Source organism: Myotis myotis, unplaced genomic scaffold (assembly GCF_014108235.1).
Source record: "Myotis myotis isolate mMyoMyo1 unplaced genomic scaffold, mMyoMyo1.p scaffold_m19_p_7, whole genome shotgun sequence".
Lineage (NCBI taxonomy): Eukaryota > Metazoa > Chordata > Mammalia > Chiroptera > Vespertilionidae > Myotis > Myotis myotis.
This window is the reverse complement of record NW_023416379.1, coordinates 33,147,133-33,173,360: the sequence shown is the minus strand read 5'-3', so window position 1 is coordinate 33,173,360 and position 26,228 is coordinate 33,147,133. Positions and strand designations below refer to the sequence as shown.

Here is a 26,228-nt window from a genome sequence, read left to right as displayed (position 1 = left end):
AGCCTCTCTATTAATATGTTCCCAAATTTGCCAATTAAAAGGTGCCATCTGCTTCCTGCAGAGATGCTAACTGATACACAAGTTGTGAGAAATGATCTTGTAATTAACGATGCTGAAGAACTGTAGGAGCAAAGTCCTTGAAAGATGCTACAAAATGGGCTGCAGAATACAAATGGCAGGGTTGGTCTTTGATGGGAGGATTGCAATAGGAGAAAAGGCAGAAATTATAGGTTCAGATGAAGGCTGAATAGAAGGTCTGGTGATGAGAAGATGACGAAGTTCAAGTCTTTAGATATGCGAAGCAAGGTTGCAAACCGTGAGGCATGGTACCGGTATGGGAGCTTGAAAGGAGTTGTAATGTAGTCTTTGTGAGGCATGGAAGATAAAAAGTATGTTAGGCAAGCAAACTTGAAATGCAGGTGAATATTCAATGCCCTTTTAGATTTATATTCATGAATTTGATGGAAAACAATCAGCAGAATTGGTAGTTCTTTCTCCTGGGTGAAGATTAGACAGATAGTTGGGCTTAACCGAGCTGAGAGTTTGACCAAACTAATAGTCTAATAGCAGGAAAGAGAAACAAGAGAGTTAAGTTGTTTTCAAGCAATTGGAAATATATGACAGAATGTGACCTCGATACAGTGGAAAGTGAGGCCCTGAAATCATACAAGGATACCATGTAACCGGTGTAGATGCTTGCAGTAGGAAAGAGAAAGAAATAATAAAAGTCTGCCCAACAAAGCAAATATTTAATATAGATCTTCTTGTGTCAGAATAAAAAAAATGAACAAGCTCACTTTGTCTTCTGGCCTGGGAAAGAAAGATAACCCCCATGTACTTTTGATCCTCTGTGTTTGAAAAAAAATGTATGAAGCAGCAAAGCAAGGTGCAAACGACTAAAGAAAAGTAAAAAGCACATGCACCTTTCAGTTTTCTGATTCCATCCAACTCCAAAGGAACAGAGATGAGTGAATGGTCCCGGGGCTACTGAAGATAGAATCCCAGTGAGGTCGGCAAGGACACTCTGAAGCCTGGTCACAGCACAAATGCTCTCAGCCTGCTTCCGGGGGAGAGTCGGTGGAGGGATGAAGAAGGGCTAAGGCACAATTCTACCTTTAAAAAAACGTTCCCTAAGCCCTGGCTGATTGCTCAGTGTTTAGAGTGTCAGCCGTTGGATCTATGGGTCATGGGTTTGATTCCAAGTCAAGGGTACTACCTCATTTGCAGGATCCCCAGCCCTGGTAGGGGCCAGTGTGGGAGGCAACCAATTGATGTGTCTCTCTTTGTCCCCCTTCCCCTTCCTTTCTGTGTCACCCTTTCCCCCTCCCTCCCTCCCACTCTATCTAGATATCAATGGGAAAAATATCCTCAGGTGAAGATTAAAAAAACAAACAAACAAACAAACAAACAAACTTTCCCTAAGCCCGGCCAGATTGGCTCAGTCTGTTGCATGCCCTCCTGTGCACCAAAAGGTTGCTGGTTCAATTCCCCATCAGGGATTATACCTGGGCTGTGGTTTGAGCCCCAGTTGGGGCATGTATGGAATGTTTCTCTCTCACACAGATGTTTCTCTTTCTCTCTCCCTTCCTCTCTCTAAGCATATCCTCAGGTGAGAATTAAAAAAAACAACATGCCCTAAGAAAAAATACACACACATATAATACACTAGTACACATGTATATAAAATGTATACATATTTAAGTACACACATATATATTAAAATACACACATATATATGTACTTATATACATGACAAAATAAGAAAACACCCGAATCGGGTGAGATTTTCTGCAGCCTGACAAACAACGTTCAGTGCACAGTGCTTGGACCTGAGAAACAGCAAGGGCTCAGTAGCGAGCTCCACCTCCCTCCTGCCTGCAGCATGTGCGTCAGATACACACCCTACCATTCTCCAGGCTTCAGCGTCCTCATTTGTAAGATAAGGAACTGGATTTGATTTTCCTTGAATTTACTTCCATTATAAATGCCTTACATCTCAGTATGTAAATTAACATAAAAATGAAGAAACATTGATGTTTATAATGAATGACAACACGTGGTGCATTCGGGGTGGTTTAGATTCATAGCTAAGAATACATCGTCTTTGTCAGATGCCTGGGTTGGATCCCAGCTACACAGCTTGCCAAGTGCTTGGACAAGTGACTTAACCTGCCTAAGCTTTGGTTTCTTCAACTGTAAAGGCGGAGTGATAACTACATTACGGAATTAGGGTGAGCATATGTTAAGTAGGTAGAATAGTGCCTGGTACATAGTAAGCACTCAGAAATATGAGTATTACTGCTAATAGAGAGTATTAAGCAAAAATTAGGTATGTATTACTTAGGAGTAAGTATTTATGTGGTTAGAAAATTTACTGCTCAGGGTAGAAAAACAATATGCTTAAAATGGAATTCAATTTCTGACTCTGAGTCTAAATGTGTAGCACAGACAAAATAGCCTAATCCACTTTAGGTTTCCTCTGTGTCCCCTGCAGTGATTGCTCAGGTCAGTTCAGGTCAGGCATCAGTCACAGCTCATTTTGAAACTCCTTTCCCAAACTTCTCTTCCTCAATTTCAAGCTCCTCCCCAGGCCTCAGCTGATTCTAACCACCCTGGAAGATTTAAAATAGGTTTAAAATTAAAGTTAGAAGAAGCTAGAATTTAGTAACCCCATATCCTTAGGATGGGGCAGAATGAATTTATTCTATGATCCTGCATAGCTGATAGAGTTGGTTTGTATAGCTAAAAATGCAAGTGTTTTTTAAATGATAAATGTGATCTTACCTACCTTCTAGCAACTGAATCCTGAAACCATACCTTCATTGGACACTATGCTTTTCCTTTTTCTTTAAACAAATAGATGCTACTTAAGAAGTCTATGATCTGATGAACCAAGAACTTTCATTCCTTTTATAGCTTTTAGTCCACCCACATCAGAGCAATTAAAAATAGTTTTATAAGAATGAAATGATACAATTAGAGCAGATTAGGTAAGTAAGTAGATGATTATAAAGGACCTCATATGTCAAGTAAAGAATTTGGGTTTTCCTGATATTAATGGGAGCACGCTGCTGTGATTTATACAAAAGAACAAAAATCATCAGATCTCCATTTTTAAAAGATCTGACTCCTCAATTTTGCATCCTATCTGCAAAACTAATACATGAAACTTTGTACCTATAGGTGGTTGACTTCCAATCACTCAAACTTGGTCCCAAATGTCATTGCCATCCTAGCTTCCGTCCATATCATTCTTCCCAGTTAGCACCTAGTAGAGTGTACAGGGAGCACTAATCCACTGAGTTTTTCCCACATCTCTTAAGATCTACAGTATACCCAATGCAGCACCAAGAATAAGATGAAGTAGAAAGTACGACTCTAAGATTATTTAAGTTATTGCTGGATATAAAAGGTAGTTATTGAACTTCTATCACAGGACCAAAGCCACCCTATAAGATAAATATGAGTCGAGAGGCCTTATAAAAAATGAACAAGACTAGCATGGGAGCGTCAACTAGAATTCAGAATCCACAATCCCTCTGTATATCCTAACATGAATTTTCAGATCCCTTCACAGCTTATCTACACTCATAAAAGAGAAACATGGTAACTGGCGTCCGACCGCTACCCTTTTCATTGGCTAATCAGTGAGATATGCAAATTAACTGTCAGCCAAGATGGCGGCCGGCAGTCAGGCAGCTTGAAACTAACATGAGGCTTGGTTGCCTCAGTGACGGAGGAAACCAACGTTCCCCGCCTGCGGCTGCAGGCCTCTGAGCGAGCAATTTAAGAAACTCTGTAACAAATACCACCGGACTTCAGCCAGCAGATTCGCAACATTGTAAGCAAAGGCCAGAAACCTAAGAGCTGGAGCCAAGCCTCAGAGCTAAAGCTGGCCCAGAATAAAAATTAAAAAAAAAGATAAAAAGGAGCAGTTGGGAGCTTCAGTCACCCCCAGCCTGAAAACAGCCCTCAGCCCCTCACCTCAGTCACCTCATCGTGACTGAGGGTGGCATCACAACCTCCCAATCTCCCTGCTCTGTCCAGGCACCCCAGTGGGGACCACCACCCTGAAGGATATGTGACCAGCTGCAAACAGCCATCATCCCCTCACCCAGGCTGGCCAGGCACCCCAGTGGGGACCCCCACCCTGATCCAGGACACCCTTCAGGGCAAACCAGTCGGCCCCACCCATGCACCAGGCCTCTACCCTATATAGTAAAAGGGTAATATGCCTCCCAGCACCGGGATAAGCGTGACAGGGGGCAGCGCCCAAACCCCCTGATCACCCTGCAGCTCTGTGTGTGACAGGGGCGGGGCCACAACCTCCCTATCCACCCTGCTCTGTTCGTGACAGGGGAAGGTGCCCCAACCCCCTGATCAGCCCTGCTCTGTGCCTGATATGGGGGAGCTCCCCAACCCCCCCCCCCCACGGGTCCTGCTCTGTGTGTGACGGGGTAGAGCCATAACCTCCCCATCGGCCCTGCCCTGAGTGTGAGAGTGGCGGCGCCCCAACCCCCTGATCGCCCTGCTCTGTGGGTGATAGAGGGCAGTGCCCCAACCCCCTGATGGGCCCTGCTCTGTGTGTGACAGGGTACAGAGCCCCAACCCCCTGATTGGCCCTGCTCTGTGTGTGACCGAGGGTGGCGCCGCAACCTCCCCATCGACCCTGCCTTGAGTGTGACAGGGGACGGTGCCCCAACCCCCCAATCGGCCCTACCCTGATCGTGACTGAGGGTGGCATCACAACCTCCCAATCTCCCTGCTCTGTGCATGACAGGGGGCGGCACCCCAACTCCCCAATTGGCCCTGCTCTGAGCCCGACCAGGGGCTGCACCTAGGGATTGGGCCTGCCCTCTGCCACCCGGGAGCAGGCCTAAGCCAGCAGGTTGTTATCTCCTGAGGGGTCCCAGACTGCGAGAGGGCACAGGCCAGGCTGAGGGACCCCCCTCCCCCCCGAGTGCACAAATTTTTGTGTACTGGGCCTCTATTAAATATATATTTAAGCATCACCTTGAACTATATGCATATTAGAGCAAAGAGATTCTTCCAAGGAAGACAAGTAAATAGGCAAAGGTTATAACTGACAGAAAACTCACCACCTCTCCATTTTGCCTTTAGGCCATGGCACTAAGGTCTTGGAGCATTAGATTAGGATCATTTACCTGTTTAGCAGCACTGGCTGAAAGGCTAGACAGAAAAGGAAATAGAATGAATGATGGCTAATGCCTTGAGAAATGAATATTCACAAAGAGCAAATGAGAAGAAAAAGAGCCATCCAGAGAAGGATCATTTTTTAACAAATGTAATAATGAAAGAGTGATATCCAATGATTTTGCTTTTTTACAATTTTTGCTTCCTTTGGGGACCAATTTTGATTTTATATTTTTGACAGAATATATTTGTAACTACCAAAGCATCAATTGCAATCTCAAAGTTAATATAAGGAACTTGATCCAAAACACTACAAAGAAAAATTATTTTTTTATCTAATGTTACAACACTTCCCAGTGTTTATAAAACACCTCTTCTACATAAGAGCAATTTGTGGCTTTTCTCATCTACATTCTTGAAACCCATCTGGGACTCTATTAATATGAGAGTCGCATTCACAGATCCAACAATAAAATGTGCTTATCACCAGAGCATCTACGGTCCTCCAGGAAAATAGGAGAGAGAGAGAGAGAGAGAGAGAGAGAGAGAGAGAGAGAGAGAGAGAGAGAGAGAGAGAGAGAAATAATATGGTTTCTAGCCACCATACCACCATACCTAAAATGTGCTGTGCAATCACAGTCAAATTTCATTGTGAGCCAATCTCCTGAAAGCACTGTTTGCAATGCCAGCATTGGTTTTGAGGAAATCATTCTAGAACAGCCACAGTAAATCTCACATGGTAGCATCCAGCCTCTTAGACACTGGTCATTTAATCCTTCAGCATGGCAATCTGCTCCTGTAGGGTGTCCGTCTCTGTGCCCATTAAGCTGCTGCCTCCATTGAGTCTGCCATTCGGTGTCATTTACACCCATCATCTGGGGGCTTTCCAACCATTACTTACACTAATTTCAAATATCCTGGGACTTAGTCCAATGTTAAAAATGTATTGTTTTCTAAAAGAACCTCTTACATGTGTCATCAGAGGACTAATTCCCTCTAAAAGAATAATTATCCAGCCCAGGGGCACAGAGCAGAGGTTTGATTTCAAATAATAGAGCAAATTTAACTCCCAAGCATAAAAGTTGTGCCTGCTTTTGAATAAAAGCACCATTTTAAATCAGAATTGAGTTGCTAGCCCTTTTTATTTGACCCACTGGCTGATCAGATCTGAATCCCATTGGAGAGACATAGTATGGAGGTCAATGAAATAGGACTTAAGTTTTCTCCTTCCGGTTCAGGAAAGAATAGCAACATCTGGTGCCCTTCTGACATCTGCAAGGCTATGTTGGCATAGCAGGATTTTCACCTTTTGTAAAAGGTCCTGGAAACATTTTTCTAGCCAGAAACAGATTCTAGATCTTATGACTGTAAGCATGGGAATCAAAAGCCACTTGACGGTCACATGCATGAACAGCTCAGTGTTCCAAACAAAAAAACAAAAAATAAACCACACAAAAATACTCTATTTGAAGATCCATATATGAAGCATACATTCCAACCTCCCAGGGCTCTGCACTTTATTAATTATACCTGCTCAGTTATACAGGAGGCACTGAGTTTGCAATAAATTGCATTTGGTGAAGGGAGGAGTATTTACCTGGGTTCTAAACGGGACATGATGTGCCATAGCTACCTGTCAACTAGGGTGAATCACTTCCAATCCCTGGCAAAACAAAAGAGGGCCTTTCCCCACTTAAGGTTTCTGTCACTGACAAGGGACCAGACACTCGCAGCTTTTAAATTTTTCATTTGTTTTAAATATCATTTAATGCTTGCTTTTACAGTAATCATTTTACTAAAGATATACAGAAATGTAGACAGAAGAAAAGAAGCATCTTCAGCTTTCCTTATCAAACATAATAACTCTTGAGTTATTTTCTGGTCTTTTGTTTTCTGTGCATAGCTTGGTCTTACTTTTCATATGGTTGGTATCACATTGTCTAGGTAATTTCATGAGCAATATTATAATAAACAATATTTTTCATAAACATTGCTTTTCATTTACTAGGTATTCTGTTTTCAATTTTTCAATATATAAACCATATATCCCAAAACATTTCTGAAGAACACTTTTTCATATTTAATATTATTCTTTGGTATAAATTTCCATAACAGAGTGAAAGATAATTTTAAGGTTCTTAGTAACTATTAACACATTTCCATAAGCATTGAATGATTCTCAGTGGCATATTAATGAGTTTTTAATGGTTGCTAGATATGAGTATTACCAATTTGTAAACATCTTTATAATGTGATAAATAAGCAGAGTAAATGTTTAATTAGCTCATTTTTATTACCTTCGTTTATTCTATATTTTTCCAGTCCTTCTCTCCTAAATTCAAAGGAATTGATAGTTGAGTGAAACTTTCAAAATCATCTATTCTAATCCCTTTATTTAAAGATTTAGAAATCATAGGCCAGAAATGGGAAGCGATTTACAAGTGGGATTTGATTTAGTTTGTTTTTTGCTTTTTTTAAGATATTAAGTTTCAAATACTGAGTGAGAAATGATAAGCAATTTCAGTTCATAACTTCCAGCTGATTGGATAAGTTCAATTGATTCACTTATGAATGAAACAAGTTGTTTTTCTTAGATTCAACCAGTTCTAATGTTATCAGAGTCACCTCTGCCCAGCTGTTCTTAGGATCTCAGGTAGCCCACCACCATTCCTATCTTCCCGCAGCCCTCCCTGGTTCTTGACCTGCTGAGTGTCTTGGCATCCGAATCGCTTTCTGAATCTCTTCTTTTTTCTTTGATTGGTGTCGCATCGCAGCCTTTCTTAACCCTTCACCTGGTTTTAATACATGACTCAGTTTCTCTTCCATTCAACACCATCATCATCATTGAACTATAGGGATAATATTTTTTAATATTGTACTCACAGTATCTTTATAGCCTTACTTCATAAATCCTTTTATCTCCTTTCCATTTAACAATTATTCCGATGGTTATATCATAGCATTCATCATCCTCAGAAATTATAACACCAATTAAATTTACATTTTTAAAAAGCCAAGTCTTTGACCACTCCTCCATCTCCTTATCTTCTTTTTCTAGTGCCCTCCTTTAATAGTAATCTCCAGCTCACTGGCCCCAGACCTTTGTCACTTTCCATCAACCTCCTCCTAGCTTCAGTTTCCTGGTTGGCCAGTTTAAATCATATATAACCTAATTATGATATAACTCTTTGCAAACCATCGTAATCTATTAATTATCATAATTAACCCTTTATAAATATCCTCAAGTTACTTGACTCTATCCATTCTTCTATCTTCTCAAAAACTCCAATCTTATATAAACCCAACCATCTGCATTTTTCAGACGAGATCGGGCGCGTTCAGGGTGGTATGGCCGTAGACATCTGCATTTTTCATACCTGCAGCCCAATAGCTGCAAAATCACATGTACAAATAGTTGACTTCACTTTAAGTGCATGGACATAAAGCATCCCCTGTCCTGGCAACCATGCAATCTTACGTTTCTCTTATAAACTTGTATCCTTCCCTTCCCAAACATTTCATACTTTATATATTTTCTTAAATCTCCACAACCCCTCCCTCTTAGCCCAAACTTTAGCTGTTAATTTCATGTCATACTTTCTCTGAGAAAATAAAAGGCATCTAAATCCACAATCACAAATCTATCTGCATTTTAACCCACCTTTCTAAGGTCCTTCTTTCCCCTCACCTGAGGGGAGAGAGAGAGAGAGAGAGAGAGAGAGAGAGAGAGAGAGAAGAGGAGAGAGGGAGAGAAACATTGATAAGTTGCCTTCCATATGTGTCCTGACCTGTGGTCGACCCCACAGCATAGTCATGGGCCCTGACCTGGAATCTAACTGGCAACCTTTTGGTGCACAGGACAACGCTCCGACCAACGGAGCCACTCCAGCCAGGCTCTTAGGGTCCTTTTATTAAAGGCAAATCTACGTTATCAAACATAATCCCTTCACACCTTCAGGAGGACTCTTGGTTCCTACAAGCCTTTCCTCTTTCTCCTACCCTACTCATCTCTTGTGATCTTTTCAAATATCCTCATCAACATGCAAATATGTAGCTGTTTTAAAAACAAAACAACAAAACTCCCTTTAGCCACACATCCTTTTTAGCTGCTATACCAATTTTTCTGTTTCTTTTCACAAATAAAATGTCTCTGGAGAGAAGTCTTTGGTGAAATTAAGAATTTCTTACTTTATTTAATTCATTCCAATCTCTGTTTTGTTTTGTTTTTTTCCATTTTTCCATCAATACTGCTTTTACCAAAGTCACCAAACTAGCATCAAGTTGTCAAAACCAATAACTACTTTTCTACCTTTATCTACTCGGGCTCAAAATGTGGCTCAGGGATTCCTGTGAGGCAGGTTATAAGAAGCTAGAAAATTCCTTGGCAAGTGGAATGGGGAAACTGAGACAGATATTAAAACAGGCGACCAAGTAATTTATAGCCAGCTATTAATCACAAGATTTTTATCTTCCCTAACCAGGGACTCTTAGGAGCAAATGGTTTACACATTCCAGACCTTGCTGGGGCAGACCTGCCTCCGTGGGGTCCTCTCCGGTAACATTCTTTGTAGGTGTAACTGACCAGAGCATGACCCTGACCTGTCTATACACTCATTTTGATGAATCAGCATATTAAAAAACACCGGGAAAGCTGATGGACGCTCTATGAAGATCCTCCCCTGAGACTTGCCTGAGGAATTTCTAAAAATTCCCCACTTTTAGAAAACAGATAAAAACTCTTAAGACAACAGACCCAGTGCATGCTCTGTTGAGCACACCTGCACATTCTCTTCCCCCTTTTTCCTCAGGCGTGTGTCTGCTTTCTTCCTCCTAAGCTCTAAACGTTCCCACAAGACTTGCAGCCATGGGAGCAACTGGTCCTGGGCTAACCCCCTGAACCTGCTTCCAAGGGTAACTCTTTTTGCCTCTGTAACCTGTTTTCCAAGTCCACACAGCCCAGCTAGCTCATGTCGGCCTCTGTGACTTTCTAAAGGGCCAAGCTGCCTCCCCTATGCTTGACTCCCCCTCACGCTTCCAAAGGGCCCAGGCAGTTCCACCCATGCTCACTCCTGTTGCTGTGATCTTCCCTCTTCCACCTTGAGCCCTTCCTTTGTTTCACTGACCCCAGCTTTACTAACTGTACTTTCAGAATCACCTGGACTTGTGTTGTGAAATCTTCCCTGCACAAAGTCAAGAACCCACACATTCCAGACTGTGCCAGGACAGAACCACCTCAGTCCCAGTCTCTTTCCTGTGACAACTAGGGTACCCAAAACATTTTCATGGTATTTATGATACAAAGTTGATTATTATAATAATGCTGATGACATCAGAGGTATTGTCCATGAATATGACTTTTTAAATATTAGAAAATGAAATATGCAATGTTTGATCAGTGTGTATAACTCAGTAATCTAATATTTTTCAAGTGACTAATGCCTGATGTTACAAAATTATTCATGGATAAAAAGATCTATTCAAAAGATAAAATAAACCAATACATTTTAACATAACAGTATTAAATTTTCACTGTTCTGGTTTCAGATTTTAAATTGCTATTAATTCTTAAGAAATTGCCTCTTTCCAGAGTTTTGGTTTGAAAGAATATCCACAGTTATTTTTAAAGACTACTAAAATATTATTCCATTTTCCCACTATATTTTTTGTGAGAACAGATTTTATTCATATGCTTCAACCAAAACAACAGAGCATAACAGCTTGGATGCAGGAGTAGATATGAGAATCCAACTGTCTTCTATTAAGCCAAACATTAAAGAGATTTGCGAAAATGTAAAATAATCTCACTGCTATAAATATTTTTTTTGTTTTTTGTGTGTGTTTTTTTTAATCCTTACTAGAGGATTTGTTTGTTTTGCAATAGATTTTAGAGAAAGAGGAAGGGAGAGAGAAAGAGAGAAACATCAATGTGAGAGAAAAACATTGATCAGTTTCCTCCCATATGCTCCCAAACCGGAGATCGAACCCACAACCTGGATATCTGCCCTGACTGGGAATCAAACCTTCCACCCTTTGGTGCACTGGATGATACTCCAACCAACTGAGGAACACTGGCCAGGATTCAATGTTTTTTGTTTTAAGAAAATGTTATTTTTCATAAAAGTATATTATATATGTTAACTAGAGGCCCAGTGCATGAAATTCATGCACAGGGTGCGGGGGGGGAGGGAGGGGAAGGGGGAGTCCTTCAGCCTGGCCTGCAACGACACCAGCATCCATCACCCCAGCCTCTGCCCTGAGGCCCCTCCCCTCCCCTCCTTCCACATGGTCAGGGCCCCTCCTCTCCCCTCCCTCTGCACGGACAGGTTGTGGACGCTGAGCTCGCGGTGACGTGAGCCCAGCGTCCCTCACCCCAGCTTCCAACCCAAGGCCCCTTCCCTTCTTCCGCGTGGCCAAGGAGCGGATGCTGGGCTCACATTGCTAGGGTGACACCACCAGCGTCCTGCCCTGGCCACTATGGGCGCCGCCATATTTGTTACAGAGTGACGGTTAATTTACATATCACTCTTTTATTAATAGGATATGAATGGTTTTATTTTTGTTACTTTTAAATTAATAAATATGCACTTTAAATATTTCAGTTTTAATTTCTAATATGGCAAATATTAGTATATATAACCCACAAAGAAGAGGCCCACTGGGGTTCTACATAATTTTTGTGAGTGTAAAGCACCCTGAAACCAAAATGCTTTAAGACTTAACCTTAGTCTAACTCACTCTCAGTGCTGACATATTTTTCTCTTTGCTTTTACAACGTCAGAATCTACTAATTTCCTTTATCCTTAACTTATTTCTCTATATATTCATTTATATGTTTAAATGAATTTAAATATATTTTAAATTCCTTATTTGCCCATTCTCTAAATTTTAGTGTCACTTCAAGTTGTGTGCTGAACTTGTCTTCTCTTTCTATATTTCCCTTTCTGTAAGATTGCATTTGTTACCATGGCTTTAAATTCCATCTCTGTAATGGTAACTCCCAAATTTATATCTCCACTGTACTATTCTCCAACTTCTCCTCTGAGCTCCAGACATTATAGATAATGAAACATAGATATGTCCAATTGAATGTTCAGACCTTAATGCTAATTACCATGTTCAAAACTTAATGATAGATTCCACCTCCCCAAACCAGTCCTCCTTTGATCTTTCCACATCCTATCCAATAAAGACGGAATATACTAATTGACCCTCACACCATCGCAAAGGTGGCAGAGCCCACAGCCAATAAGGAAGGAATATGCTAATTGCTGTCCAGCCCTCAAAGATGGAGGCACCTATAGCCACAAGATGGCAGCACCCAGTCCCCTCAGCCTTGCTGGTGCAGCAGGTGCGTGGGTGGCAAGGCCGGCCCAGCCACTTTGCGCACCTGCCTCCAGAATCGCCCAGTCCTCTTAGCCCCCCAGCCACCCATGGCCAGCCCAAGGTGCAGGCAAGCCTCAGATGTTGGCTGCACAGTTGCCCAGGGCTGCTCAAGGCAGGTAACCAGGGCCAGCCGAGGCTTGTGCTGCCGGCAGTGGCAGCAGCAGAGGTGTGATGGGGCGTCGCTTTCTCCTGATCTCTGGGTCGCATCCCACCCTTGAGGGCTCCCAGACTGTGAGAGGGGGCAGGCTGGGCTGAGGAACCCCCCTCCAGTGCATGAATTTTCATGCACCCGGTCTCTAGTAATAAATAAAAATTCATTCTTTAATTTTCTTTACTCCAATCCTCCATATTCTGTCCTCCTAATAGAAAATGCTATTGTTTCTTCCTCTAAAATATAGCAAAGAGCTTCCCACTTCCTACTTTCACTGACACTCATTTAATCCCAGTTATCATCTTCTCTGACATGTTTCTGCAGCAACTGTTGCCTTTCTGTCCACCAAATTTAAACTCTTGCCCTACCCAACTTATTCTCCAGAATAATCATTCCCCTATTATTCTCTATAATAGCACCCTTTTAATTCCCTTTGTGTATTTCAAAATTGTAACATTTTTCTGTTTTTTTTTTATAGTTCATTTGTTATTTATCTTCTGCACAAAATTGCAAGCTCATGAAGGCAAGGATCGGTCTGTTTTTGTTCTCTGCTGTTTCTGAAGTGTTTAATGTGGTGTCTGGCATGTAACGCACTCTACTTGTTGATCTCAATCATCAGTTGACAATGTCTTGAAAATTTCCTATGGTGGCTTTTACTCTGTCAACTTAGATCCACTGGAACTTATTTCCTGGAATTTTATCCCTCCTGTGGATATGAGTTTGAGTTTGGTTTCAAAGGCAGAAGTGAAACAGTGTCTGGCCATCACGCTCTATAACCTGTGGAGGGTGTAAGGCACTAGTGCAGCTCACTCACATTGGCCTGATCTGATGGCTCACCTTGATAGTGTAGGGCAGCTCCTCCGGCTCCCACTAGATCTCCTCAGCTCCTTCTCAGAGCTCCTCATGCCCAACAAAGGCACTAGATTTTCCTGCTGGTCACCTGCATCATTGAAGTTCACGGTGTTTGTAAAAAAAAAAATCAGTGGAGAAAAGTTTGTCCTTACTTTCCTCATAGTTCCAGCATGTCTTTGCCCTCCCCCATTTCATATTTAGCTTTTCCACTTGATCACCAGCCCCATAGACCAACAGCTACTCCAAGGCCACATCCGATACAGAGACAATAATCTTGCATAGAACTCTTCACTAGTTCACACAACTTCAGGATGTCTAAACCCGATGATAAATTTTCTTCTTCGCATCACTCATAGAGATTCTACTCCTTTGATTAACCCCCAACTGATGCTTTCCCTTTAAAAAAAAAATAAAAGAAAGAAACCTCATATAGTCCTAGCCTGCTGTCACCAATAAACTTAAACAAACTGAACACTGCAAAAGGAAAAAAAAAATATCAAAAATCTCTATCAATTACTTATTTTTGGAGGCTCTTGGGAGTTTGCCTAATCTGAGAATAGAGACAATCAAAAGTAAGATTTCAAAATTCAAGTGTAAAGGAAAAATTCCTTTGTAACCAAAACCCAAAAGATGTTTTAATGTTTCCTGACAAGCAGACAATCCAGGAATATTTGTCTACTTGCTTTTTTTTACAAAAATTATTAAATTGGCACATGTTGCAATGTGTGAAAGCATAGCAACAGTGTAAGTCCTCAACATCACCAATAGGTTCTTGGAACATCAGCGAAAAGACCTGTAACAAAGCCAATTTTACCATAGGCTAATTTATAGACTATAACACAGTAAGTTCCTGTCATGTCCTATCAACATTATCACAAAACGGCATTGAATGAACGAAACAACGGTATTCAAAAACGGCTTTATGTAAAAAATCCAGGAAGGAAAGATCACCCATTTGTATTATAGCGCTACCTTTTTCAAATACTAAGCTCAGACTTGCAAAAAGAACTATAAAATCGGATGTAGAATCAGATAGCTTTGAAAGCCTACCGGACTCAAGCTCTGAAATGACCATCTCACATTCGTGTAGATTTTATGCGAGAGTTTTCACTTTGGCACTCAACCAGGAGATATAAGCAGCCTGCAGGCCTTTGCTAGTCACCCTAAGAAAGAGTTGTATTCCGAGTGCAGATTTTCTGCCAACTACTGACAACAGCACCAATTATTTTTCTCCATATTCAATTGGTGTATGTGGATAAGTCCGGCCTCACTGACAGAGCTATAAATTTGCAGGTTGTAAAGATTTAATGGAGGGAGCCTGCTAGCGAAGGCCCTATTTGTGACACTGACGCTCTCACAGAGTTGATGGAGGTCTGGGGCTCTGAGTCTAGCTCAGTCCTTTTACATCTTATCAGCTTCCTGAGCTACTCACTGTGAATTCAGAACAGATTTAATAACAGTCTTCCCAGAAACAAGATCAAGTTTAACGTTTTCATGATATTCTATCCATTTTTTTTTGTTTCACTTTATAATAACAATGCTCCTCTTGAAATTTATAGCACTTGTCTACTGAGAACCATATATATAGCGTCAGGTACTCTTACTTATTTTCACTCCTCTGAGACCAATAAAGACAGAAGATCTGTTTTATAAATGAAAACTGAAATAAGGAAGATTAAAAGCCTTTCCTTAAATCACATGGGGACTAGGAGAGAGTGATCCAAACTCTCTTCTTTTAAATACAGTCCTTTTGCACTTCTGTTGTTGGTGTTGTTTGTAATTAATTCTCCCAGATTTCCTCAGCAACAATAAATTATTGTCATCAGCACTAGAACCTGCGGAGGGCCTGACAGTTCACAACGCCTTTCTGCATCTGCTCTCTCATCACAGCCAAGTGAAGGGTAAGTAAGCTGTTTCACTCTGTGCTGCTGCTGCAGAGCCGTGCATTGAGCGAAGACATGTCTGGCATAAAGTTGTCTTGGAGTCTTATTGTAGGTTGCACTATCTTCAAAATACACATAAGAACAAAAAAAATGCCTATTGATTACAGAGTACTGAAATTTTATCAGAAATTTGCTGTCTTAATAATCACTAAATGTTTATGGAGTGCATACAGTCTTTCCAGCATAGTCTATATAAGTGAAGCATAAAATGTATTCCTGATCATCACAAGCTTACAGTCTAACACAGAAAGAAAAATGAGCTTCAAGATATCACGGATGACCAAGATCAAAGAGCCAAAATGCAGTGCAGCCTGGAAGTAATTGTAAGTGTGGAGGAAGCAATCACCTATGTGGAGTATAGAACACAAGCGTTGTGCTCTAGTGAAAAGAGTGTGGAGTTTTGAATCATAGTAAACTCCCCTCTGACAAGGTGTGAAGGTGTATGCAACCCTTGACAAGTTTATTTTCATCTCTCTGCGCCACAGTTTACTCATCTGTGAAATGGGTCTAACGATAGCCCTTTGCAGGTGAGGTTACAAGAATCCCATCACGTAACAGCCACGTAAACTGCCAGGCATGCCATGGGGCCTCTACCTATCACAGTCCTTATTCCATTCCAGGAGCTGCATGGCAACTCTCAGCAAAAACAGTACCTCCGTCTGTGAGCAAGCCTCGGACTGGTGAAATCCTCAGCAGTGTAGAGGGCAATCATTCTGGTGAGGCTAGGAGGCTTTAGTCAATTAGTCAATTTCAAAACAAGAAACAAAAAGAAACCAGTCAATTAATACTGTATGTTGGTATGCCACAAAATGTTCACAGAGTTTTAGAAGTATCAGCAGCTTAGAGCGGAGGAGATATTGACACCTGAGTGCCCACAAACATAGGACAGGTTGTCAAGAGGAGCCCCAGGGCACAGCTGTGTTCAGATTACAAAAAGCTATCCAGTTGGGGTTGGTTTACATGCAAAAAGAGTCATTTGGCCTATAGTCGAAAGGTACACTCAGGTACAGACAGGAACAACGTCCTGTCTAGGTGGACAGGAGAGCGAGGAGCACAGGTTTATCTGAGAAGTAGAAGGTAAAAATGACATACTTTAAACTGCTTTTATTACTTAATTTCTAGTTGGTCTTTACTCCAAGATGTTCTTACTTTTCAGGAAAGATATAAATGTCCATCTGAGGATAGAGTTACAGAATGCATACCAAGGAGAGAAGGTGTGGTAGGCAGAGTACTGACCCCTCAAAACAGACATCTCCCAATCCCCACACCTGTAAATACCTTGCATTGCATGGAAAAAGGGACTTCGAAGATGTGATGAAGGATTCTGTGATTCTCTAAGTGGGTCCAGTGCAAGCACAAGAGTCCTTGTAACGCCGAACCGGTGTGGCTCAGTGGTCACAATTTGATTCCTGATCAGGGCACATGTCCCGATTTTGAATTTGATCCCCAGTAGGGGGCGTGCAGGATGCAGCCAATCAAAGATTATCTTTCATCATGGATATTTCTAGCTCTATGTCTCTCTCCCTTCCTCTCTCTGAAATCAATAAAAACATTAAAAAAAAAAAAGAGTCCTTGTAGGAAGGAGGAGGCGTGTTGGAGTGAAAGGAGATGTGACAGCAGAAGCAGAGCCAGTGAAGGAGCTGAGGATGCTGTGCGGCTGGCTGTGAACAGGGGAGGGGGTCACAGATTCTCCCCTGGAGCCCCCAGAAGGAAGCAGCCCAGCGAGACAGAGTTGGGTCTGACCGACGGAACTGTCAGATAGTAAATCCGGGTTGTTTTAAGGTACTGTTTGCGAGAATGTATCACAACAACAATGGAAACGAATAGAGAAGAGTCTCCAGAACTGGGGAAGCTGGGACCTGGGAATCCAGTTGTTACCGGGAAACCTCTGACTCCTTTGCCAAAGGCAACCATAAGTAAGTCAGGAATGCCCTGTCCCTAATCACATGCCTGAGTTCCTTGTGTTTCAAGGGACAAGAACTGACATAAAGTCTGTTCCAACTGTAAAACAGTAATGAACACCTGTGAGTCTACTGGACTTCTAGGATTTGAAAGTGGCATCGGCACAGCGTGACACGGTGCCATGGTGCCATTGTGAGGTGTTCTGGTCTCTGCAGCACAAGTGATCCAATGCGACCTGCTCATGGCAAAAGATCCTGGACAGAAACTGGCCTCAGAACCTAGAGACAGAACCTAGCGAGAGAACATGGCAAAAGATCCTGGACTGAACCTGACTACAGAAATTGGCAAGAGAACCTGACTAGAACCTGGTGACTGAACCTGGCTGGAGAACCTGGACAGAACCTGGCTGGAGAACCTAGCAAGGGAACATGGCTACAGAACCTGGCTGGAGAACCTGGAGAACCTAGCAAGAGAACATGGACACAGAACCTGGTTGGAGATCCTAACCAGAACTTCGCTGGAGATCCAGAGCAGAACTTCGCTGGAGATCCAGACCAGAACTTGGCTGGAGATCCTGGCTGGAGATCCTGGCTAGGCTGCTGATCAACTGAACACGGTCTCTGTGTCATTCCTTCTTCGCCGACTCTGTCCACACCTTTGGGGACCCCTGGACCTGCTGGGGTTGGACCCCGGCACTCAGCGTGGTGGTCAGGGACCATCCAACCAACAGCGTTCTGCTAACAGAACTGGTCTAAACTTTCTTACACTGTGTAATATTCTTCTGGTTGTGTGTGTCCGTGTGTGTGTGAATGGAGAACCAAGTTATCTTACTGGTGATTATCTGTACATGATTCAACAGAATGTCACTCAGAAATAATCCTATATCCCACAGTGATAAAGAGAGATTTGTGGGGAAAAAAATACATCTATAAGCTAAAATTGTGAACAATTAGAAAGGACTGATATTCCAACTATGCAGAATTGGTTAAGAAAACAATGGGATGTTGTACAATTATTAAAATTATAAAAGATTATTAACATGGGAAAATATTCATAACTACTAGGATATTAAAAGGCAGGTAAAATATGAAACTTTTCATAACATTTATGATATATAAAATTAGAAAAATATTGGTGACTGATCATTCTTAATTGCTGCAGGATATGTGGAGATAGTTCATTATTTCCATATACTTTCTATCTGTTTTCCAAAATATGCTAAATTTGTTATTTTTGTCATTAGAAAGGCATGTTTCTTTTTTAATTGAAACGTTTGGAACAAGCCTTCCCCAGCTGCACGCGGTGGGGACTTCGGCTTCAGTGCTCTCTGCTTTTCATCAGTGCCGGTCATGTGGCCTCACAGGACAGGCTCTTTCCAACCAGGTTCATCAGGCCTGCAGTTCAAGTTGCTTTTCTACAGCACTGAGTAGAAATGACCACTCTGCCACTCGGTCACTGACACCACTCTCCCAGGGGACAGAATCCAACCAGGTCTTCCCAAAGTCACTGAACAATAATGACAACAGAAGCAACGGTGTCTTTTATCGAGCACCTCCTATTTGTCAGGCCCTTTATTTATGTTTCTATTCCCTAATCTTTATGACAACTCTGCAAGCTAAAATATATCTCATTCCAATATAGAAAGGAGCTGACATTCAGATTATAAAGGAACTTGCTGGTGATGGCATATGCAAGATAATGTCCCCAATCCTAAACCCCTAAACTCTCGGACTTTACATCTGTTGTTTTACTAGTATGTTATTAAAGTACTAGAGGCCCGAAGCATGAAATTTGTGCACTGGGGAGGGGGGTCCCTCAGGCTACCCTGTGCCCTCTCGCAGCCAGAACCCTTGCTCCTTACCGCCCACCTGCTCGCTTCTCCTTAGCGATGCCATGGAAGCGGAGGCCGGAGAGGCTCCTGCCAACATTGCTGAGCTCGCCAGCCATGAGCCCGGCTTCTGACCACCAGGGGGCAGCTCCTGCATTGAGCATCTGCCCCCTGGTGGTCAGTGAGCATTATAGCAACTGGTCATTCTGGTAGTTCTGCCTTAAGGGTCATTTAGGCTTTTATTATATAGATGTGAGTGTGTGTGTGTGTGTGTGTGTGTGTGTGTGTGTGTGGTTAAACCATTCACTGAGCACTCACAATGTGCTAGGCACTAACAAAGTGACTGCATTCTCCTTACTTTGCCGTTATTTGACTGAAGTCACACAGCCAACAACAGAGCTGGATTTTTACCCATGTTTACTGATCCCAGTGGTCACTCTCACTCACCCTGCTCCACGATGTCCCTGAGAACTTATACTTCCCTTCCTCGATTACCTGAAGTTTCTGGCCTCCATCCACCTGTTACTAACAGTTTAGACTCCAGGCTTTCAAGGGCTAAGAAAGAGGAAGTGGCCCCTGCTCCTGACTCAGGCCTCACCACTCTGTGGTTGTCTTCCGGCAGCTGCCCTCCTGGGTCTGAAATCTCCCAGATGACTGCCTGCCTTCCTACCTGCCTAGAACCTCTCCTGTGACTGACTTCCTCACAATAACTTCCCCAGGTGGGCCTGTAGAGGCCAGTGCATTCTAGTCCTGTGTGCTCTTCAGGATATAACTTCTGGCTCTTTGAATGGAGTTCCTGGTGGGTCGTTCTTGATTGGTCAAGTTTTTGCCCTCTTCCCTACTGAAGAGCCCTACCTGTTCATTGCTGCCTATGTCCTATGATAGCTTAACATAATATGAAAGTAGCTTAAAATTTTTTGCTATTTAAACTCATGCTATGCACTGGCAGAAACACCTCAAGAAATGAATACTATAGATACATAGTAATACATGACTAAACAGTTAACCTCTAGGTCAAAAATACAATGTGGAAGGCATGAACTATGATTCAAATTAAAAAATTATCATGGGAGAGACAGTGATGCACTCACGTAAGTGCATTATACAGAAATAGCAATGCCACTGATATTGATGAATGACCCAACACAGCACAAATGGCAAATTGCCATTTGAATGTCAAAATCTCAGGTTCCAAGGCAAAAACTATTATCTCTCTAACTAGACTGAAGGACCCCAGAGCTGTACATCAGACTCTTGAGTGAGCCATCATTCCACTGTTTCAGGCTCACAAAGAGCCTCAAGGTTGCTCTTGCCTCACAGAGCATGAAATATTCCACTGATTATCACTTTGTGACAGATTTAACATTTTTAATGCAACTTCTATTTTTAAATTCACTAATAGAATCAGTGACTCCTGGTCCTGCTGGGCTCTTAAGAGGTCATCCAATGCAACCCTCTGCCTGCAGACAGGCCCACACTTACCCTCTGACATGTGAAAATCTCCCTGGTTTTAGAAGACCTTTAAGCCAGGATGGTCTAACAAATCCCCTCCCTGCCCAGGAGATGTTAACAACTCTCACTGATGGAAATCATTTCTTGCCTTTAACCTAACACCCTCATGCTGCCTTTTTAACACATTGTAATGAAATTACATGCACTTTTTCATGTAATGGTTTTCGGTATTGCTCCTTCTCACTTCACCTTACCCAATAGTAATGTTTACATTTACTATAACTATGTATATCCTCAGTAGATTGCTAGTACTGGATCTCAGTGACTGAATTATTTTATAAGGGCACCTTAAGTTACTAGCAAGATCCTAAAGCTATTATATGTACGCACCAGTCTGCTAGCACCCTTATTTAGACCTATTATAGAACTTAGATTGTCTAAAATCTCTTCATTAGTTTTCTGCCTGATACTGTTGTCCTATTTGGAGCTGTCAGAACAAAGGAACAAAATGGAAATGTATACTCAAATATGAACTGAACCCACATATTTTTTTGAAGATCTTAGAGAAGACTCTACTTATCGGCTATGCAACAGCTAAGTGTGGTAAACTGTCTCAGTTAGGGAGCCCTCAAAAGGAATTTCAAATATCTTCCCAGGGCAGGGTTTGCACAGCTTCAGACCCATCACAGCAGCTCTCATCAATCACATACTCTGACAGGCGAATGTGACTTGGGCCTCCAGTCAGGCAGCTGCAATAAGACATTAATTAAGATAGAACTAACCTGTTTTAAAATCTATTGTTTGACCATTTGTTTCTGAGTTAAAATTGGGATTATGGTTAAAACAACCAAACTGATTTATGCAGTTATGTTTCCAAGATAATCTATAGTTAGAAAAAATGAGAAATTTTATATTTAGTGTTATTTATTTTGGGATGCCTTGCTATAAGTAGCATTCTATGTATGTGCAAGTAATATTATTGTTCTATTCTTCCAAAAAATAATTGAAATAACTTAAAAAATATTTCTTGCAGGATGACTACATTAAAAATTAATGGGGGAGGGGGAGAGAGGAAGAAATCCATGTAGAGAAAGGGAAAAGGGATGCATGTGGAAATAAAAATGAGATCATTACTGCCACTGAGGAATAAATTGAGCTATTTGGGAAGTCAAAATAAAAAGTCAGAGGATTAGAATTTCTCAGCAACAGATAACATGCCACATTAATTAATGAAGGAAAGCCTTCAAGTTAAGTCTTAAAGTAAATATTTCATCAGAATTAAATTTATAAGGGGAATCTGTAAGATGATTTTTTATTTTGAAAAATGAATATATCATTAAGACAATACTTTTAACCACTGGTCTGCAGAATTTGGAGAAATGTGTTTCATATGTCATATTGTATATTGACTCTCATAAAAGACAACAAAATCCAATATATTAAAAATGTTGCATTTGGCAATGACTTCTTAGCTACAACACCAAAAGCACAATCCATGAAAGAAAAATTAATACATTGAATTTCACTATATTAAGAACATCTACTCTGCCAAAGACACTGTTAATACAATAAAAAGTTAAGCCCCAGACGAGGAGTAAATGTTTGCAAAATACATATCTGATAAAGGACTGGTGTTTAAAATATACAAAGAACTCTTAAAACTCAAAAGTAAGAAAACAAAAACCTAATTATAAAATGGGCAAAGGATCTGGGCACCTCACTAAAGAAGATACATAGCTGGCAAATAAGCATATGAAAAGATGTTCCACATCGTATGTTATCATGGGAATGCAAGTGAAGTCAGCAAAAAAATACCGCTCCACTTTTATTAGGATGACTAAAATTCAAAACATTGACAACACCAAATGCTGGCAAGGATGTGAAATACTCATTGCTGGTGGGAATGTAAAATGGTAGAGTGAATTTGGAAAACAATTTGGAAGTTTCTTACAAACGAAAAATACTCTTGCCACATGATCCAGCAATCACAGTCCTTGGAATTTATCCTAATGAGCTGAGGACACAAAAACATGCACGTGAATGTTTATAGCAGTTTTATTCAAAATTGCTAAGCCTTGGAAACAAGCGAGATGACCTTCAATAGGTGAATGGATTAAAAAGTGCGGTACACCCATACAATGGAATACTATTCAGCCATAAAAAATAAATGAACTATCAAGCCACACAAACCCAGGGATAAATTTTAAATGCATAGCACAATGTGAAAGATCCTCATTTGTAAAGGCTACATAGTGCATGTATACAACTATATGGCATTCTGAAAAAAATGTAAAGCTATGGGCACAGTAAAATTACCCAGGAGAGAGAGAAAGGGATGAATAGGTGATGTACTGGTAACTTTTAAGACAGTGAAACTACTCTGTATGACAATAATTGTGGGTTTATATCCTTATACATTTGTCAAATCCATAGAATGTACAACATAGAGTGGACCTTAATGTAAACTATGGATTTTTGTTAATACTGGTATTGACCCCTTAATTGTAGAAAATGAACCACACTAATGCAAGATGTTAATAACAGGGGAAACTGGGGGAAGGGGAACCTGAGAAGTTATGTGGGAATTCTCTGTATTTTATGCTCAATATTTGGGTAAACATAAAACTGTTCCAAAAATATGTCTACTAATTTAAATGGAACTCATTAACAGCCAAGCTAATTTAGAATAAGTACTTTAAGTTATCATGATCTAACTTGTTACGAGGATAAAACTTAGAAAACCTAGAAGAATGTTGGTTACAATGTTTCTATAGAAGACTTTTCAACCTCAGAACTATGTATATGTTGGGTCTAATTATTCTTTGTTGGGACAAGGGTAAGGGAAAAGATGTCTTGTGCTTTGAAGGATGTTTAGCAGTGTTCCTGGCCTCTACTGCTCAGATACAAGTAGCAAGCCCCCACGCCAGTTGTGACAAACAAAAATATCTTCAGACATTGCCCAATTTCCCTTGGGGTCAAAAATCACAACCAGTTAGCAACCCTATGCTAATACTATCTCTTTAAGATGTTTATTGTAGCCCTGGCTGGGTGGCTCAGTTGGTTGGAGCATCTTCTCATATGCCAATAAGGTCACAGGTTCGATTCCCAGTTAGGGCACATACCTGGGTTGCAGATTCCATCCCCAGGTGGGGCGTGTACAGGAAGCAACCGATAGATGCTTCCCTCACATCCTGTTTTCTCTCTCCTCTCTCAAATCAATAAAAACATATTCTTGGCTGAGGATTAAAAAATAAAATAAAATACTTATTGTATTGTTAAAATAAAAAATGGAGACCAAAACCTTGAAAAATCCCTGAGCAGACAAAACCAATTTAGTCCTACAAACAAAGCTAAATTTCGCTTCTTTTGCAATACTAACTTGACCTGCATCATTTCTTGCTTATGCCCATGAAAATTATAAAAAAAAATACCTAAACGATTTCCCAATGTTGATATGAGGTAGCCACTGACCAATTACCTATCATTTAAGAAAATTCTAATGTTACAATCAATCACTGTGAAGAATAAAAAGTCACTGCTTTCTCATTATATATGCTGCTTTATAGAAGTATAGCCTTGAGCCTCATTCCGTGTTTTGGTTTGAGTGTTCCCGGTTCATGACCTGCCTTTTGGTGTGTACACAATAAGTTTTTACTAATTACTACTTTGGGGATTCATTGGTTTTACTTCTGTTTTGTTTTCTTCTTGAACTTTGACAGTCTCAAACCCACTTTCAACAAGAACTGAGTTTTGCATAATTGAAGATTGAACTATCTACTTAAAAGGCAGTTATTCTGTGTTATAGATTAAGAGAGATTTATATGGTTAAGATCTCAGACAATCAGATGGAAGAATTGGCATTCTTTTATAAAAAAGTAAATAACTAAGGGAACTAGTTTGTGCTTGTCAATCTCTGTTTGAGTACTAGTTCTTCACCCCCCGTAAAGTCATCGGTCCCTCAGATGTAGGCTTCGTCGCCTCAGTTTCCAGGCCTGTGTCATACTACGAACATTGCAGTCCAGACCAATGGATGGGCTTTTATCCTCCAGAGGAAGTCCCTTTGCTTACGATTCCAAAGCTGAGCACACAGGGTATTTATCCACGCTGACGAAAATACCAACCTTTGAATAGGCTTATGTATTATTCTCCATGTGAATACTAGAAGATAGCTTTCCAGGTCAGTTTTTAGGTGTGGAGTTCTTTCTATGACCAGCCAAGCATTTGAACTGCTTCCAAATTCTCCCCTGATCCTTTTCCTCTGCCTAGATACAAACTCAATTTTCTCTACACAAGAATAAATAATAAAAATCTCTTCTTGCCTCACTATCTCCCTCAATTTATTTCTTATCTTCCTCCTTTCATTTACTAAAATCCTTTTTGAAGGAATAGGCTACTTTCTACGTCTACTTTCTCAATTACATTCACTCTCTAAACCATTTTATCTTTCATTCTCTTTAGTTAAGTGAAACTGCCATACAAATGTCCACAATGATTCCTTAACTAAAAACTACAATGGCCTATTTTTCGGATTGAATTTATGCAATCTCTGCTACTATCTTCCTGCCATCTGTGAGGCTTGCTCCTTTGTTGGCTTCTAAAAATCTCTTCTATCTTCTTCTTTCAACTTCTCTGAATATTCTAGTTTGGTCTGTTTTATTAATTCCTACTCCTCTTCACACATCTTACATGCTGTCCATCAGCTTTCACCCTTGGTTACATTGATGTTTTTCATGTACATGATCATTCTGGTTTATCTCATGCACTTTACTTGACCAACACCAACCTTTCACTCTACCTCCTTCAAAACCAATTAAGGAAAACACAAAGAAAAAAATTTCTGTTCTTCCATTTCATATCTGCACTAACAATATAGATTAGTATTATCACAGTTCCCTAAAATGTTTAAGGGTTATTTATTATTATTATTATTATTATTATTATTATTATTATTATTATATCTTTCACAACCATCACATCAAGTCCTGTTTCAACATTCCCTATTCTCTCCTTCTCGTTTGCAAAGCCTTGACACAGATCTCTACCACTGCTTGCCTGGCAAGAGTATTGTTACTTACAATTCAACCATCAGAGGATTTTTCCAAATATATATATATATATATATATATATATATATATATATATATATATATATATATCCCTAATATGCAAGTAGACCAAATGGTGGAATAACTAACAACCGGTCACTATGATGTGCACTGACCACCAGGGGGCACACGTGGAACATGGCAGGTGTCGGCTGTGGTGGGATGGTGGAGCAAGTTGGGGTGGGGGGCAGACCATGGCGAGATGCCAGTCGCTGTCATCGGGGCAAGCCTCTGGTGGTTACTGGAAATTCTTTACTCCTGCACGCTGCAGTCCCACCTGGCACTTGCACCTGCTGCCAGCTCCCAGCACTGGTCCCGATCACTCGGCACCTTCAGTGGGTGCGAACTGTGGCTGCCAGCCCTGATCACCCCTGAGGGTTTCTCCACCTCCCCCTGCTCCTGAGGGGTTATCAAGGCAGCAGCCACCACTTGCACCTGCTGCTGGCACCGGCTCCAAC

The 26,228-nt window shown here is 41.0% G+C and overlaps 1 protein-coding gene across 8 annotated transcripts in view; it reads right to left on the bottom strand.

The window, feature by feature from the left end:
• The window catches only part of FRK (fyn related Src family tyrosine kinase), a 315,749-nt gene that overhangs the window by 124,271 nt on the left and 165,250 nt on the right, over window positions 1-26,228 (bottom strand). For 7 of the 8 annotated variants that reach the window (XR_004968927.1, XR_004968926.1, XR_004968928.1 and 4 more), the window contains 2 exons: window positions 13,526-13,628; window positions 7,989-8,003 (listed from right to left, as the gene is read on the bottom strand). The exons of the other annotated variant lie outside the window; for it this stretch is intronic. The gene's annotated coding sequence lies outside the window, so the exon portion shown is untranslated. Of the gene's footprint in view, window positions 1-7,988; window positions 8,004-13,525; window positions 13,629-26,228 lie in introns of those variants that run through there. 8 annotated transcript variants of the gene reach the window in all.